General features: G+C 41.1%; 1 protein-coding gene across 16 annotated transcripts in view; it reads right to left on the bottom strand.

Annotated features, from left to right (window-relative positions):
* PPP6R3 (protein phosphatase 6 regulatory subunit 3) overlaps positions 1-15,635 on the bottom strand; it is a 154,272-nt gene that overhangs the window by 112,899 nt on the left and 25,738 nt on the right. For 14 of the 16 annotated variants that reach the window (XM_074401784.1, XM_074401791.1, XM_074401789.1 and 11 more), the window contains exon 2: positions 1,989-2,114. The exons of 1 other annotated variant lie outside the window; for it this stretch is intronic. The gene's annotated coding sequence lies outside the window, so the exon portion shown is untranslated. The remainder of the gene's footprint in view (positions 1-1,988; positions 2,115-15,635) is intronic. One more of the 16 variants, XM_074401785.1, reaches the window with a different exon arrangement.

Below are 15,635 nucleotides of genomic sequence, written 5' to 3'. Positions count from 1 at the left end.
TATTTAGTGGGCTCAGCCAAGGTACACAATCAAGCTTAATTTGATGTAAAAGCTGAGACTTCCATAATCTGTAGTACAAAGGTAAAAAAGACCAAAACTTCTTATACGTTATCTTGGCCATCAAGTGGGTACTATCTGAGGTAAGTGTACAAAGATTGCTGGGAGGTGAGAGGAATGCAGGTCAGGGGAGACAAAGCCTCAATTAGGAGAAAAAAGGGGTTTCTGAGATACAGTGCACAGCATGCTGAATGTGTAAATACTCATGCCACTGTGCATTTCAACACGACAAAGAGAATTTCAAATTTTACAAACCACAGTGCTTCAAAAAAGTAAAATAAATAAATGAATAAATAAAAAGAGAATTTCAAACCTCCCCCCCACACACACAAAAAAGTCTTTGTGGTAACGAATGTTAATGAACTTGATTTAATTATTCTATATAGTATACCTGAATCATAACATCACTTAGTACCCTGTAAATATGTAACAGCTATAATTTATCAACCTACAGTTAGAAAGGGAAAATGTTTTTGGCCAGACACGACAGCTCACATCTGTAACCCCAGCACTTCGGGAGGCTGAGGCTGGCGGATTACCAGGTTAGGAGTTCAAGACCAGCTTGGCCAACATGATGAAACCCTGTCTCTACTAAAAACATAAAAATTAGCTGAGCATGGTGGCATGTGCCTATAATCCCAGCTACTCAGGAGGCTAAAGCAGGAGAATCACTTGAAGCCGGGAGGTGTCGGCTGTGGTAAGCCCAGATCACGCCACTGCACTCTAGCCTGGGCGACAGAGCAAGACTGTGCCTCAAAAGAAAGAAAGAAATGAAAAAAACTTTTTTTTAAGTATAAAAGGCTGGGTGCAGTAGTTCATGTCCATAACCCCCAACACCTTGGGAGGCTCAAGCAGGAGGATAACTTGAAGCCAGGAGTCAGAGAACAGCCTGTGCAAAATAGCAAGACCCCATCTCTACTAACAATATAAAAATCAGTCGGGCATGGTGGTGCACACCTACAGTCCCAGCTATTCAGGAGGTGAGGTAAGAAAATTGCTTGAGTCTGGGAGAACTCAAGCTAAAGGTTGGGATTTTTATTAAGTTGGTGCAAAAGTCATTGTGGTTTTTACAATTACAAGTAATGGCAAAAACCACAATTACTTTTGCAGCAACCTAATAAACTGACAAAACAAGATACCTACATCATGGCGGGGGTAGGGGAAAGAAACAATCTCATACAGGTTCTTATCAGTGTCCCCCCCAAAAAAAAAGATAAAACACAAAGAAAAGGCTCAGGCTAGAACCAGCTGCAGCTCTGTCTCAAGCTCCAAGAGTTACATCTTTACTCCCAGTTTTCAATCTAAACCTTCAAATGTGTACCTGGCAATTCTAGTCATACTCGTGTGCCTTGGTCTCCACCACTAACATTTCTAAAAAAAGATTAACAAGAAAAGTAAACACTCTACTCCTGAGCTGTCCGACTCTATAGCCACACACAGTTACTGAGCACCTGAAGCGTGGCTATTAAGGCGAAAGACCTAGTTTTTTTTTTTTTGTTCCACCCCACTTCCCTGGCAACTGAATTTTAAATTAATTTTAACTATTTACATTAGGTTGCTGCAAAATTAATCACGGTTTTTGTCATTATTTTTAATTGCAAAACCCATAATTACTTTTGTACCAACCTCATACAAAGTTCTACTTACTAGACACCACTGCTCTGACTCAAATTAAAACTAGGCACACACATAGCTAGACCCTATCTCTCTAAATAAGTAAAATAATAATTCAATTTTTAAAAATCTAAGCATAGAATAAATGTTTATGGCCTGTAATCTTTGATGAACAAATTTCCATCTTCCAGGTCTCAACTTTCTTAACCAAAAAATGTAAAAAAGTTCAACTCAATTGTGTCCATGATTCTAAATGAAATAGTGCAGCATATAAATGAATATTCTTCATTCAAGCAGTAGTAATTAAAGACACATACCCCTTAAAATTATGGGAGGTACCTCAAGCTGATGATATAAAGCTTCATATGACCCCTCCAGATGGCCGAGGAAGTTCTGCCACTATTTGAACAAGTCAGCACATCTCTCTGAGCTTGTTTTCTTATCTGTAAATGAGAGGTTTAGACTAAATGATTACTGAAGACACTTCAAATCCTAAAATTCTTCATTCCCATAGATCTAAGAAGAAATCGAAAAGAACAAATAAGTGAAACCAAGATACTCAAATAAAGAAAAAAATTATAAATAACAAGTTTAAACAAAATCTTAAGAAACTAACTAAATTTAAATAAGACCCCGATGACAGAGAACGTAAAGTTGTACAATGTCTATATGCTCTGCTAGGAGGCTGATTTGTCTACTGGCATGTGCCTAGTTTTTCATTTTTGCTTTAGTCCACATGTAAAAACATGTCGCTAGCTCCAAAGAAAGCCAAACTGCGAAAAAGTCTGTACAGTCAGGTGCATGTAGCTGGGATGAGAACACAGAGCTCACAAAGGTTTGGACTGTTCCTTTCCCCCAACAAAAACTTGACCATGAGAATCCTCCTACACTGGACGTTATAGTAAAATCTCCACTCCTGCTTTTGGGCTCTCGAATTGCATCAAGAGCTTTACTTTGTCGATGAGCCAAACCAAGTAAAACGGGATGCTCTCTTGATAGGAGGTGCAGTTACTTTTAGCTGCAATAAGGTAAACTGGAGTATGCATTCATCCACAAAGGTCTTGTAAGATATCTTTTCCTGTGGTCTAAAACCCAGTACATACATGAAATAGGAGAGTCCACTCAAAAGACTCCTAGCAGGTATCTGGAGAAGGGAATTTAGCCTACTGACTTGACTGAAACGTGTAAAAAAGTAGAGGGTCAGGGCAGAAGGACAAGCTCTAGTCTACACAGCTCTTTTCAAAGGCAGTTTTCTATATATGTTGTGTGGCCTATACCAGACCCACCTGCATGTTTCTCATCTTTAAAAATCTTAATGGAAGGCCGGTGGCTCAAGCCTGTAATCCCAGCACTTTGGGAGGCTGAGACAGGTGGATCACGAGGTCGAGAGATCGAGACCATCCTGGTCAACATGGTGAAACTCCGTCTCTACTAAAAATACAAAAATTAGCTGGGCATGGTGGCGCACGCCTGTAGTCCCAGCTTCTCGGGAGGCGGAGGCAGGAGAATTGCCTGAACCCAGGAGGCGGAGGTTGTGGTGAGCCGAGATTACGCCATTGCACTCCAGCCTGGGTAACGAGCGAAACTCCATCTCAAAAAAAAAAAAAAAAACTTAATGGAAAAAAACTAAGTCTCAACGAACCTGACTTACAGCATAATAAGAAAAAAAACAATTTCTACTTTCTTCAGAAATATGCTTTACCTGGTATAGAGGTTCCTTTGTTTTACTGCTGATTTAACCAGGCCACCACTGATGACCACTTAGTTTTCAATTTTTGCTATTACAAAAACATGCCAGCATTTCTGGAAGTGGATCTGCTGGATCAAAGAATGTGTGCCTCTCATTAGGTACATAGCCAAATGGCTCTCCTCGGAAGTCAGCCCTACCTATGTTGCCCCAGTGATGTCTGAAGGTCTGTTTCCACACACCTGGTTAACAATGCATTTGCTTTTCTCTTATGAGTGAGGTTGGGCACTGTTCATATATTTAGGAGCCATTTATACTTCACTTTTCTCCCAGCTGTCTGTTTATGTTCTTTGCCGACTTTTCTACTGGGCGTGTGTTCTCAATGATTTGTAGGAGTTATTTAAAAAAAAGAAAGAGTCCTTTGTCTGACAGCGTTCCTCTTTATCTCATTCCAATCTTCGATTTCTCTACCACTCAGCTCAAACTGCTCTTTCAAGTCATCCACAACAAGTCACTGATGACCTCCAGATCGGGCTAAATCCAAGTGAAACTCTTCTGTCCTCACTTTCACCTCACTCTCAGCAGCATGCAAGGCAGTACCCAGGAAGACCCTCCTCATTAGAACACTCTCCTGGCCTGGTTTCGCTGATGTCACATGCGCCCTGTTTTCTCACTGGCCACTTCTCAGTCTCCCTAGTTGGAAGGCTGCTCCTCTCCTTTCGTCCTTCCTTCTGTCCCACTGATAATGCAGAGGCTCCTGCGGAGGTCAGGCTGTGGACCTAGCACACTCTCCTGAGGGCACCACATTTCTCCGAAGCAAATTCACATTTGTTTTCTTTGTAATCTTTCCCCAACAACTAAAACAAAGCCCTGGAAGAGTCAAGACAAGTTCTGTTGAATGAACAAAGCCATTTCTATGGGTGTTTAAAATATTCCTCTCCAAAAAGCACAACTAAGGTGCAAATTTATAAAACCAAAACAACCATCAAGGCATTTCAAACACAGGTAACCCAATGACTAACAGACATTTTCTCTTCGGATATCTCACAGGCACATCATATTTAATCTACAAAATGGAGATGCTGCTCTCCATCACCTGCTGCCCACCCAACCAAGCCTCTTCTTCACCATGACCTTCCCATCTCAGCAAAAGGCACACCCGAGTTGTGAAAGGCAGCCTGGAAAACACCCCTGGCTCCTCGTTTCGCTTCCAATCCAATTCACTGACACATTGTCAGTTCTACCTTGTACTTTCCCTTCTCTGTATCTTTTGCCACAGCCTGGAATAAGGTAAACTGGAGTCTGCATTCATGAGTAAAGATCTTGTAAGATACCCTTTGGACACAGCTCCCTAATTCATCTCCCCAGGCTCCTCTGGCCACTTCAAGCCACTGTCTACCTGGGTTCTTGGTCAGTGCCCCAAAACTCCCATGTGAGCATGAACAATAATGATAATAATTCTGATATATGCTCTCTACTATGGTAGCCACGTAAGGCTTTTGAGCACTTGAAATGTGACGAGTTTCATCTTAGAGGTACTAAGAGTATAAAATATCCCAGCACTGGCCGGGCACGGTGGCTCAAGCCTGTAATCCCAGCACTTTGGGAGGCCAAGGAGGGTGGATCACAAGGTCAAGAGATCGAGACCATCCTGGTCAACATGGTGAAACCCCGTCTCTACTGAAAATACAAAAAAATTAGCTGGGCATGGTGGCGCGTGCCTGTAATCCCAGCTACTCAGGAGGCTGAGGCAGGAGAATTGCCCGAACCCAGGAGGCGGAGGTTGCGGTGAGCCCAGATTGTGCCATTTCACTCCAGCCTGGGTAACAAGAGCGAAACTCTGTCTCAAAAAAAAAAAAAAAAAAAAAATCCCAGCCCTTTGGGAGTCAGATCACCAGAGACTAGGAGCTCAAGACCAGCCTGGCCAACATGGTGAAACTCCCATTTCTACTAAAATTTCAAAAATCAGCCAGGTGTGGTGGTACACACCTGTAATCCCAGCTACTGGGGAAGCCTGGGGTTAAGGCATGAGAGTTGTTTGAACCTGAAAGGCGAAGGTTGCATTGGCCGAGATCATGCCACTGCAATCTGGCCTAAATGACAGAGACTCTATCTCAAAATAATAATAATAATAATAATAATAATAATAATGATCTGTCTACTTCAATGTGCAGGGTTAATCACATCATAGTTTATTTCACTAATTTTTCAACATAAAAATTCCTGTTAGAAAAGAAAGACAGATGCAACAAGATCATTTTTCACGCAACAAGAAAAAAAAATGAAAACGAACAGAGAAAAAAATTAAAAATGAAAGAAAAAGACTGGCGCACACAACAAATCTAATGTTACCTAAAAAGAACTTAAGAATTTTGAGGCATCAACCCTTAATATATTGTTCATCACAACTCCAAAACTGGCAACAAAAGAAGAAAAGCTAGAAGACAGCACAAGGAGAAAACAAGTAGGCAACAAATATGAAAAGTCTAGTTAACAACAGCAAAATCCATGCTGACGATGCCCACAGCATCGGAACTGCCAGCTAGGGCATGATACATGCAAGATGACCAGACTGCCACTGGCCTCCCATACAGGCAGAAGAGGGAGAGGGTGGAAGTGCCTACCAAATGAACCTTATTCCCCCTTAAGTATAGAATAGCTCTAGTCTGAATGAATTTCAATGTGATTTAGGTTGGAAATCCTTAAAAATTTCAGCTTAGTTCCACATTCAACCTCCAGAGACAGATCACAACCAAAGAAGCAACACCGTTTTCAGACAAAAGTTTTAGGCCAGGCACAGTGGCAAACACCTATAATGCCAGCACTTTGGGAAGCTGAGGTGGGCAGATTACCAGGTCTGGAGTTCAAGACTAATTTGGTCAACATGGTGAGACCCTGTCATTACTACAAGTACAAAAATTAGCTGGGCATGGTGGCACGTGCCTGTCATCCCAGCTACTAAGGAGGCTGCAGTAAGCCAAGATTATGCCACTGCACTTCAGCTTCCACAAGAGTGAGACTTCATCTCAAAAATAAAAATAAAAATAAAGTTTTAAAGTGAGAGTCCACCAAAGTTTATTCCCCAAGAGAAGCTTCCTCAAGATCCACTTACCAGTGCACAGAAAACAGGTTATACAGCACTGTGGGGAACAGCACAAACAGCCCAGTTGTCCCACAAAGGGAAAGCTTGGTGAGAGAAGAGCCAAAAATGAGGAATCCACAGGTTAAAAAACAAACAAACAAAAAAAAAGGTAGCTCTAATTTGAAACCTGATTTCACAGCCAAAATTAGAAAAATTATTATATAAAATAACTAGAGGTTTCAAGTATTAGATAATATCAAGCAACTGTTGTGTTCATTTTATTTTTAAGATGTGAGGCTTTGTGGTTCCTATAGTTAAAACAAGAGTCCTTATTCTCTGAGGACATATATTCATGTATCTATGGAAGATACGATAATTATCTGAATATCTTCAAAATATAATGGACAGAACTGACTATTCAAGGAAAAATTAATACAACTTCTTTACCTCAAAAGACACGATGATGACCCACAGAATAGGGGAAGATATTCATAATATATACATCTGACAAGAGGTGTCTATCCAACATAAAAAAAAATCCTACCAAGTGTTATTTTAAAATAAATCTTGGCTGGGCATAGTGGCTCATGCCTATAATCCCCAGCACTTTGGGAGGCCAAGGTGGGAGGAATGCTCGAACCCAGGAGACCAGCCTGGTAAACATGGCAAAACCCCAACTACAAAAAATACAAAACTTAGCCAGTGTGGTGGTGTGCACCTGTGGGCCCAGCTACTCAGGAGACTGAGGTGGGAGGATCCCTTGAGTCGGGAAGGTCAAGGCTGCAGTGAGCTGTGACTGCACCACTGCACTCCAGCCTGGGTGACGGAGTGAGACCCTGTTACTTTTAAAAGTCCACAATGTGCCTCTCTTCTAACAAACAGAACAAGGCTAGGTCATAAAAATGATAGCTTCCTGATTCTTTTAACTTCGATTTGTAAAAAAAAAAAAAAAAAATAGCTTCCACTTGGGGCTCTTTCTCTTGAATCACTTTCTCAGTGGGAAGTCAATCACCATTTCCTGAGAACAGTAAATTCAGACATCCCTGGCAAAAGCTGATGTGAGAAAGACTCGAGGCCAGAACCTACTTGCCAGGCACGCAAATGAGCCACCTCAGAACAGATCCTCCAGCGGATCCATGAAGCTTTCAAAGGGCTAATCACACCCAAGCCAGAAGCAACCAAACCATGCCACTCCCAAGTTTCTGACCCCCCAGAAACTGCAAGATAATGTTTATTGCTGTTTTAATCCACTAAGTTTGGGGATAATTTATTACGCAGAAAAAAAAATAGAAAAGTAATACAAACAGAAAAAATAGAAAAAAATAAAAGGCTTAAATATACCTTTCATAAAAAAGGGTACTCAAATGACAAATAAATGTATGAAAAGGGGCTTGACCTCACTATTATAAATAAAAACTGCCGTAAGACATCACTACACAGCTACCAGCAGGGCTAAAATGAAAAAGATGAAAAGTATAAAATACTGGAGAGGATCCAGCGTCAGTGAAACTTCCACACACTGCTGATGGAAGCCTAATTTGGTACGGTCACTTTAGTAGATGCTACCACTATACATACACTCACTATGCCCTAGCAATTTTACCCTTAAGCATACTGAACAACAGAAATGCTGTTGACCAGAAGACACAAACTCAATGTTCAGAGTAGCACTATTTGGAACAGCCCCAAACTACCATCTATGAAATGTCCATCAACAACAGAACAATCTCATATAACAAAATGTTGTGTATGAACAATAACAAACAATCAACTGCATGCAATGACTTGTGTAATCTCACAAGCAATGGCAAGAGAAAGACACAAGAGTCCCTACTGTAAGACTCTATTTAATTAAAAAACAAAATTGGGCAAAACTAATCAGTGCTGTTAGCTATTAGAATACCAGCTGCCCCAAGAGAGGGCATGGCTGGAAGTAGACACAAGGAGACATTTGGGGGCTGCTTGCCCAGATAGATTTCAGCTTGTGAAAATCTATGTACTTTCCCGTATTTCTATTATAATTCAATACAGTTTTAAAATAGTAGTAATAAAGAAGAGAAGTGAGAAATAGGGAAGTTAACTGGGAGAAGACTGGCCTTGGGTGTATGGTTATTGGAGCGGCGTAACTGATAGTTTCATTATACTGTTCAATTTCTGCATGTTCAAATTTTCCCCTAATAAAAAGTTTTAAAATGTATTAACATAAAACTGACTGGAGCTGCTGGTAAAATAGTAACTGGGGTAATTTTTCTGGCCTCAGACAACAAAAGGTCCTAAGATCTACACATTCTTTGATCCAATTATTCTACTTTTGTGAGCTGATTCTAAGGTGTTTATATACTGAGCACAAAGTCGCATATAATAATGTTCAAAGAGCTTATAATAGAAAAAGAGAAATGTCTAAATATAGAGGAAGATGACACTGTGGGGAACACCACAGAACAAACAATCCAAGTCATGCAGAAATACATGGCTCCTAAATATCCAACAATAAACAACAATGATCTCATCTGCACCAAGGTTATTTTATCCATCCAATGAAAATATAGTCATGAAAAATGAGGCAATCAAAACTCTTAGAAAAAAACACAGGAGTAAATCTTTGTGGCCATGGTTAGGCAAAACTTTCTTAGATATGACACCAAAAACAGGAGACAAAAAAAAAAAAAAAAAAAGATAAATTGCACTTCAAATTAAAAGTCTTCGCCCTTCAATAATAACACCATCAAGAAGTGAAAAGGAAACTCAAAGAACAGAGTATTGACAAATCACATATCCGATAAAGACTTATACACAAGGTTGGGCACAGTGGCTCATGCCCGTAGTCCCAGCATTTTAGGAGGCCAAGGCGGGCAAACCATTTCAGCCCAGGAGTTTGAGAAATCATGGGCAACACAGTTGTGAAATATGGCAAAGTTTCTCTTCAAACAGCCTGCTCAACCTTTTATTCTTTAATTTCCAGTAGCCACCCCCCTCTAAAACCCTGTTTCTACAAAAAAAAAAAAAAAAAAAAAAATTAGGCACGGTAGTGTACAGCTGTAGTCCCAGCTACTCAGGAAGCTGAATTGGGAAGACCACCTGAGCCCGGGAAGTCGAGGCTACAGAAAGCAGTGATCACACCACCGCACTCCAGCCATGTGACACGGTGAATCCCCGTCTCAAAAGACAGGAATACACAATAGAAAAGAAACTCCTACAACTCAGTAATAAAGACAAACAACCCAATTTTAAAATTGGCAAGTAAGGCCAGGCACAGTAGACTGCTGTAATCCCAGCACTTTAGGAAACCAAGGTGGGTGGAACGCTTGAAGCCAGGAGTTCTGAGACCAGCCTAACCAACATGGCAAAACCCCGACTCTACTAAAAATACAAAAATTAGCTAGATGTGGTGGTACACACCTGTAATCCCAGCTACTCAGGAGGCTGAGGCACAAGAATTGCCTAAACTCAGGTGGCAGAGGTTGCAGTGGGCTGAGATTGTACTAGTGCACTCCAGCCTGGGCAACAGAGTAAGACTCTGCTTCCCAAAAAAAGGGCAAATGAGGGAAGCGAAATGGCTCATGTCAACAGTCCCAGCTACTAGAGAGGCTAAGGCAGAGGACTGCTTTAACTGAAGAGTCCCAGTCCAGCCTGGACAATACAGAGAGACCCGATCTTAAAAAGGAAGCGGGTATGGGAAGGGATAGGAATGGCTGAGCATGGTAACTCACACCTGCAATCCTAGCACTTTGGGAAGCCAAGGAAAGAGGATCGCCTAAGCCCAGGAGTTCAAGACCAGCCTGGACAACATAGTGAAACCTTGTCTCAACATCAGCAACAAAAACGCAAAAAATACTAGCCAGATGTGGTGGCATACACCTGTGGTCCCAGCTACTTGGGGGGCTGAAGGGGGTGGATCACTTCAGCCCAGGAGGTCAAGGCTATCATGAAGTGAGCTGTGACTGAGCCACTGCACCCCAGCCTGGGCAAGAAAGACTCTGTCTCAAAAAACAAACGTGTTGGCATGGATGTGGCAAAATCAAAATCCTGACACGCTGCTGGGGTAAGTAATGTAAAATGTTGTAGACACTTTGGAGAATAGTCTGGCAGTTTCTCAAAAGGATAAACACAGAGCTCCATATGACCCAACAATTCTATTCCTAGGTATGTATCCAAGAGAAATGAAAACACTTTCACAGAAAAATTTGTACATAAATTTCACAGCAGCATTATTCATAAATGCCAAAACTTAGAAACATCCAAATATCAACTGATGAATAAATAGAAGGTAATATTCCTCATGTAATAAGTACTATTTTGCAAAAGAAAGAAATGAAGTATTTATATATGTTACACAGGTTAAGTCTTGAAAATATGGCTAAGGAGAAAAAAGCCAGTCTCAAAAAAAAAAAAAAACAAATTTGCATAATTCCATTTATATGAAATGCCCAGAATAGGCAAATCTATAGGAGCACAAAGTACAGTAGTGGTTGCCTAGATCTAGTGGGATTAAAGAAAAATGAAAAGTGACTACTAACGGGTAGAGGGTTTCTTGCGGAATAATGAAAATATTCTAAGTGATTGCGATGACAGTTGCACAACTATATGAATACACTAAAAAACATTAAATTGTATGTTTTAAGTGGATGAGTTATGTCTCAATAAAGCTGTTATAAAAGAATAATCCAGGCCGGGCGCAGTGGCTCAAGCCTGTAATCCCAGAATTTTGGGAGGCCGAGGAGGGTGGATCACGAGGTCAAGAAATCGAGACCATCCTGGTCAATATGGTGAAACCCAGTCTCTACTAAAAATATAAAAAATTAGCTGGGCATGGTGGCTCGTGCCTGTAATCCCAGCTACTCAGGAGGCTGAGGCAGGTGAATTGCCTGAACCCAGGAGGCGGAGGTTGTGGTGAGCTGAGGTCGCGCCATTGCACTCCAGCCTGGGTAACAAGAGCGAAACTCTGTCTCAAAATTAAAAAAAAAAAAAAAAAGAATGATCGTATCTATATTTGCAAAGGAAGGTGCTAAGAAAAGAGTGATTTGTAAGGGTTTCAGCACTTTGCTTTACCAAATGTACACATACATTTACATTTGACCCTCACAATCTTACGTGGTAAATCATACCATGTTTTACAAATAATCTAAGCTGGAGACAGTAACTGACCAGGTAACACAGTAGGGAAGTGGCTAGGATGGGACACAAAAATGCCACCCTATTTGCATCAGGCTACTGCCTCCCAAACTATGAAAAGCAAAGATTATGGTACACATGGAAGTATCACAATGGCTGCTACTATTACAGAGGACCTCCTATGTGCCTGGCAGTTCTTAACATTTTTGAGCTTGGCACTTCATAGGCACTGAAATATTACTTGAATAATTTTCACTTACTTCCCATAACTTCATTTATAGCTGATGACACTAACTCTAAGAAATTAACTATTAATATACTGTAATTAACTTACCAAATATAAAATTTATGTTTAGGGGCTCAATGTAAGCACAGCTCTCAATAACGGGTTGGGGGGCAGGAGGATCCAGACAATAGAAGAGCAATGATATAAAGTACAGGGATTAAAACAAAAGAGGAAGTCCTTCCAAAACAGGGAGGGGAGTAAACTCAAAACACCAAAGGATAATTCTTACACTAACACAAAACCTAGTGAGAACCAAAGAAATAGAAACTTAGTGATCCAACAGTCAGTCAAGAAGAAAACAAAATGCAAGCCAACATTTGATTAATATTTAGCTTATTAATTTTTCATTAATTTTCTTAATGAAAATCCATAAGGTATTCCTTATATCCAGTGAACCAGTAAACAAATCACAAATAATTAAAACTAATTTATACTGGGAGGGGAATATAGGGAAAGAGGTCCATTCATCTACTGCTGATATACTTGCATACAGGTACCAGCTTTTTAAAAAGAATACTATAATGATATACAAGATTAATGAAAATAACAGTACCTTGGCCAGGTGTAGTAGCTCATGCTTGCAATCCACTACTTTGGGAAGTCTGGAGTTTCAGACCACCCTGGGCAACACAGTTAAGACTTTAAGTCTACAAAAAAAAAAAAAAATTTAACCCAGGCATGCTGGCTCACATCCATTGTCCTAGCTACTGGGAGGCTGTAGCAGGAGATATCTTGAACCCAGGATTGCAGGTTGCAATGAGCTATGATCGTACCATTGCACACCAGACCGGGCGACAGAGCAAGACTCTGTCTCTAAAAAATTAAAAATTAAAAATGGCAGTACTTTTTGAATACGTAATCTTGTGACAATTTTTTTAAATTTATAAAATAGAGGGAGAATTTATACAAAGAGTAATAGTGATAACAGCTAGACATGTTAACTATGAGCTATGTATACCGTAATAGAAACATTACATCAATTATCATTTAATCTTCAAAATAACTGTTATCCTTCCCCTATGTAAGCCAGGATACTGAGGCTCAGACAGCAAATAACTAGTCTTTGGCAGTATCAGGATTCAAGCTCACTAGCATTTAAATCCAATATTACCAGGGTCCTAACTGCTTTGAGGGCAGAAAGAGCACAAGTGAAGATGCCCGGGAAGCACTGGAAAGCAACAGAAAATCACGGTTAGAAGTAGATATGAGCATCATTGCACATACCTGACAAGTTCGGCCATGTAAGCACAGACCATCCAAGGGGTAGTGTGGAAAGTGAGAAAGGCTGGAGAACAAAATGTGAAAATGGCCCAGAAGAAAATGAAGAGAGAGTCCAAGAATGGTAGGAAGAAAACCAGGAAAATAAAGTAACGCAGACCTTGTAAATTCTACAAAGAGAACTTCCCTGGATTTTGCTGCCAGAAAGATTTAAGCAACCAACAAGGCTTTGAAAACCACTGTACAGCTAACATACAAGCACTCAAAAAGATGTGCTAGCTAATGTGGGCAAAGTGGAACCCTCATGTGCCCTTGGGGGAATGTAAAATGGTGCAGTCACGGAAAAACAGTATGGCAGCTCCTCAAAAAGGTAAAATCAGAACTGCCATATGATCCAACAATTCCACTTCTGGGTATATACCCTCAACAACTGAGAGCAGAAACGAACAGATATTTATACACTCATGCTCATGGCAATAACATTCTCAATGGCCAAAGGGCAGAGGCAATGTAGTATCCACTGATGGATAAATGAATAAGCAATATAGTATGTACATACAATGAAATATAAGTCAGCCTTAGAAAGAAGGGTAATTCTAGTCAGGTGCAGTGGTTTACGCCTGAAATCCCAGCACTTTGGGAGGCCAAGGTGGAGGATCACCTGAAGCCAGGAGTTCAAGAGCAGCCTGGGGCAACATAGGGAGACCTCAAAAAATAAAAAAACTTAGCCAGGCATGGTGGTGCACACCTACAGTTCCGGCTACTAGAAAGACTGAGGTGGGAAGCTCCCTTGAGCCCAGAAGTATGAGATTGCAGTGAGCTATGGTCATGCCAGTGTAGTTGAGCAACAACAGACCAAGACCCTATCTCTAAAAAATTTAAAAATAAAAAAAGAAAGGAAATTCAGACACATGCTACAAAATGGGTAAACCTTGAAGATACTGTGCTGAAAGCCAGTGACAAAAGGACAAGTACCATATGATGCAATTTACAGGAAGTACTTAGAGGAGTCAAATTCATGGAGACAGTAAAATGGCAGTTGCCAGGGACTGAACGGGAGTGGATAATGGGGAGTCAGTGTTTAATGCCAGCTTGTCCAAGCTGCGGCCCAGGAAAGCTTTGAATGCAGCCCAACACAAATTCATAAACTTTCTTAAAACACTGAGGTTTTTCTTTTGCAATTTTTTTTCTTTTTTTGAGACGGAGTTTCGCTCTTGTTACCCAGGCTGGAGTGCAATGGCGTGATCTTGGCTCACCGCAACCTCCGCCTCCTGGGTTCAAGCAATTCTCCTGCCTCAGCCTCCTGAGTAGCTGGGATTACAGGCACGAGCCACCATGCCCAGCTAACTTTTTGTATTTTTAGTAGAGACGGGGTTTCACCATGTTGACCAGGATGGTCTCGATCTCTCGACCTCGTGATCCACCCGCCTCGGCCTCCCAAAGTGCTGGGATTACAGGCTTGAGCCACCACACCCAGCCTGCAATTTTTATTAAAGCTCATAAGTTATTGTTAGTGTTACTACATTTTATGTTTGACCCTGGGCAACTCTTCTTCCAATGTGGCCCAGAGAAGCCAAAAGACTGGACACCCCTGATTTAATGGGTACTGTGTTTCAGCATGGGAAGATGAAAACCATTCTGGAGACAAATGGTAGTGATGGTTGATCAACAATATGGATGTGCTTAATGCTGCTAAACTGTACACTCCTAAATAGTTAAAATGGGCTGGGAGCAGTGGCTCACCTATAATCCCAACAATTTAGAATGAGGTAGGAGCGGTGCTTGAGCCCAGGAGTTCAAGACCAGCCTGGGCAACATAGCAACACCTGTCTCTACAAAAAAATAATTTAAAAAAATTAGCTGGCCACAGAAGTGTCTGATTATAGTCCTAACTACTCAGGTGAGGATCCTTGTGCCTATGGGATGATTGCACCACTGCATTCCAGCCTGGGCAACAGAGCAAGACTCTGACTGACACACACACACACACACACCCCCCTCCTAAATACCCTTAACAACCAACCTACACACACACACACCCCTAAATACCCTTAACAACCTACACACACACACACACACACACACCCCTAAATACCCTTAACAACCTACACACACACACACACACACACCCCTAAATACCCTTAACAACCTACACACACACACACACCCCTAAATACCCTTAACCTACACACACACACACACACACACCCCTAAATACCCTTAACAACCAACCTACACACACACACACACACACACACACACCCCTAAAGACACTTAACAACCTTCTGGTTTAAACACCAAGACATCAAAAAAAATTTTTTTAATAAAGACACTGAACAAGCATCAGAACCAGAGTCAAATGTGGCAGGAATGGCAGAATTATCAAAGCAGCAATTTTTTTTTTCTTTTTGAGACAGGATCTCACTTTGTGACCCAGGCTGGAGTGCAGTGATACAAACAAGGCTCACTGCAGCCTCAACTTCCCTGGCTCAAGTGACCCTCCCACCTCAGCCCCAAAAGTAGCTGGGACTACAAGTGTGCGCCACCATGCCCAGCTAAATGTTGCACTTTCTGTAGAG

Source organism: Saimiri boliviensis, chromosome 6 (genome assembly GCF_048565385.1).
Source record: "Saimiri boliviensis isolate mSaiBol1 chromosome 6, mSaiBol1.pri, whole genome shotgun sequence".
NCBI lineage: Eukaryota > Metazoa > Chordata > Mammalia > Primates > Cebidae > Saimiri > Saimiri boliviensis.
The sequence above is the reverse complement of the archived record's forward strand: the minus strand, read 5'-3'. Positions and strand labels throughout refer to the sequence as shown.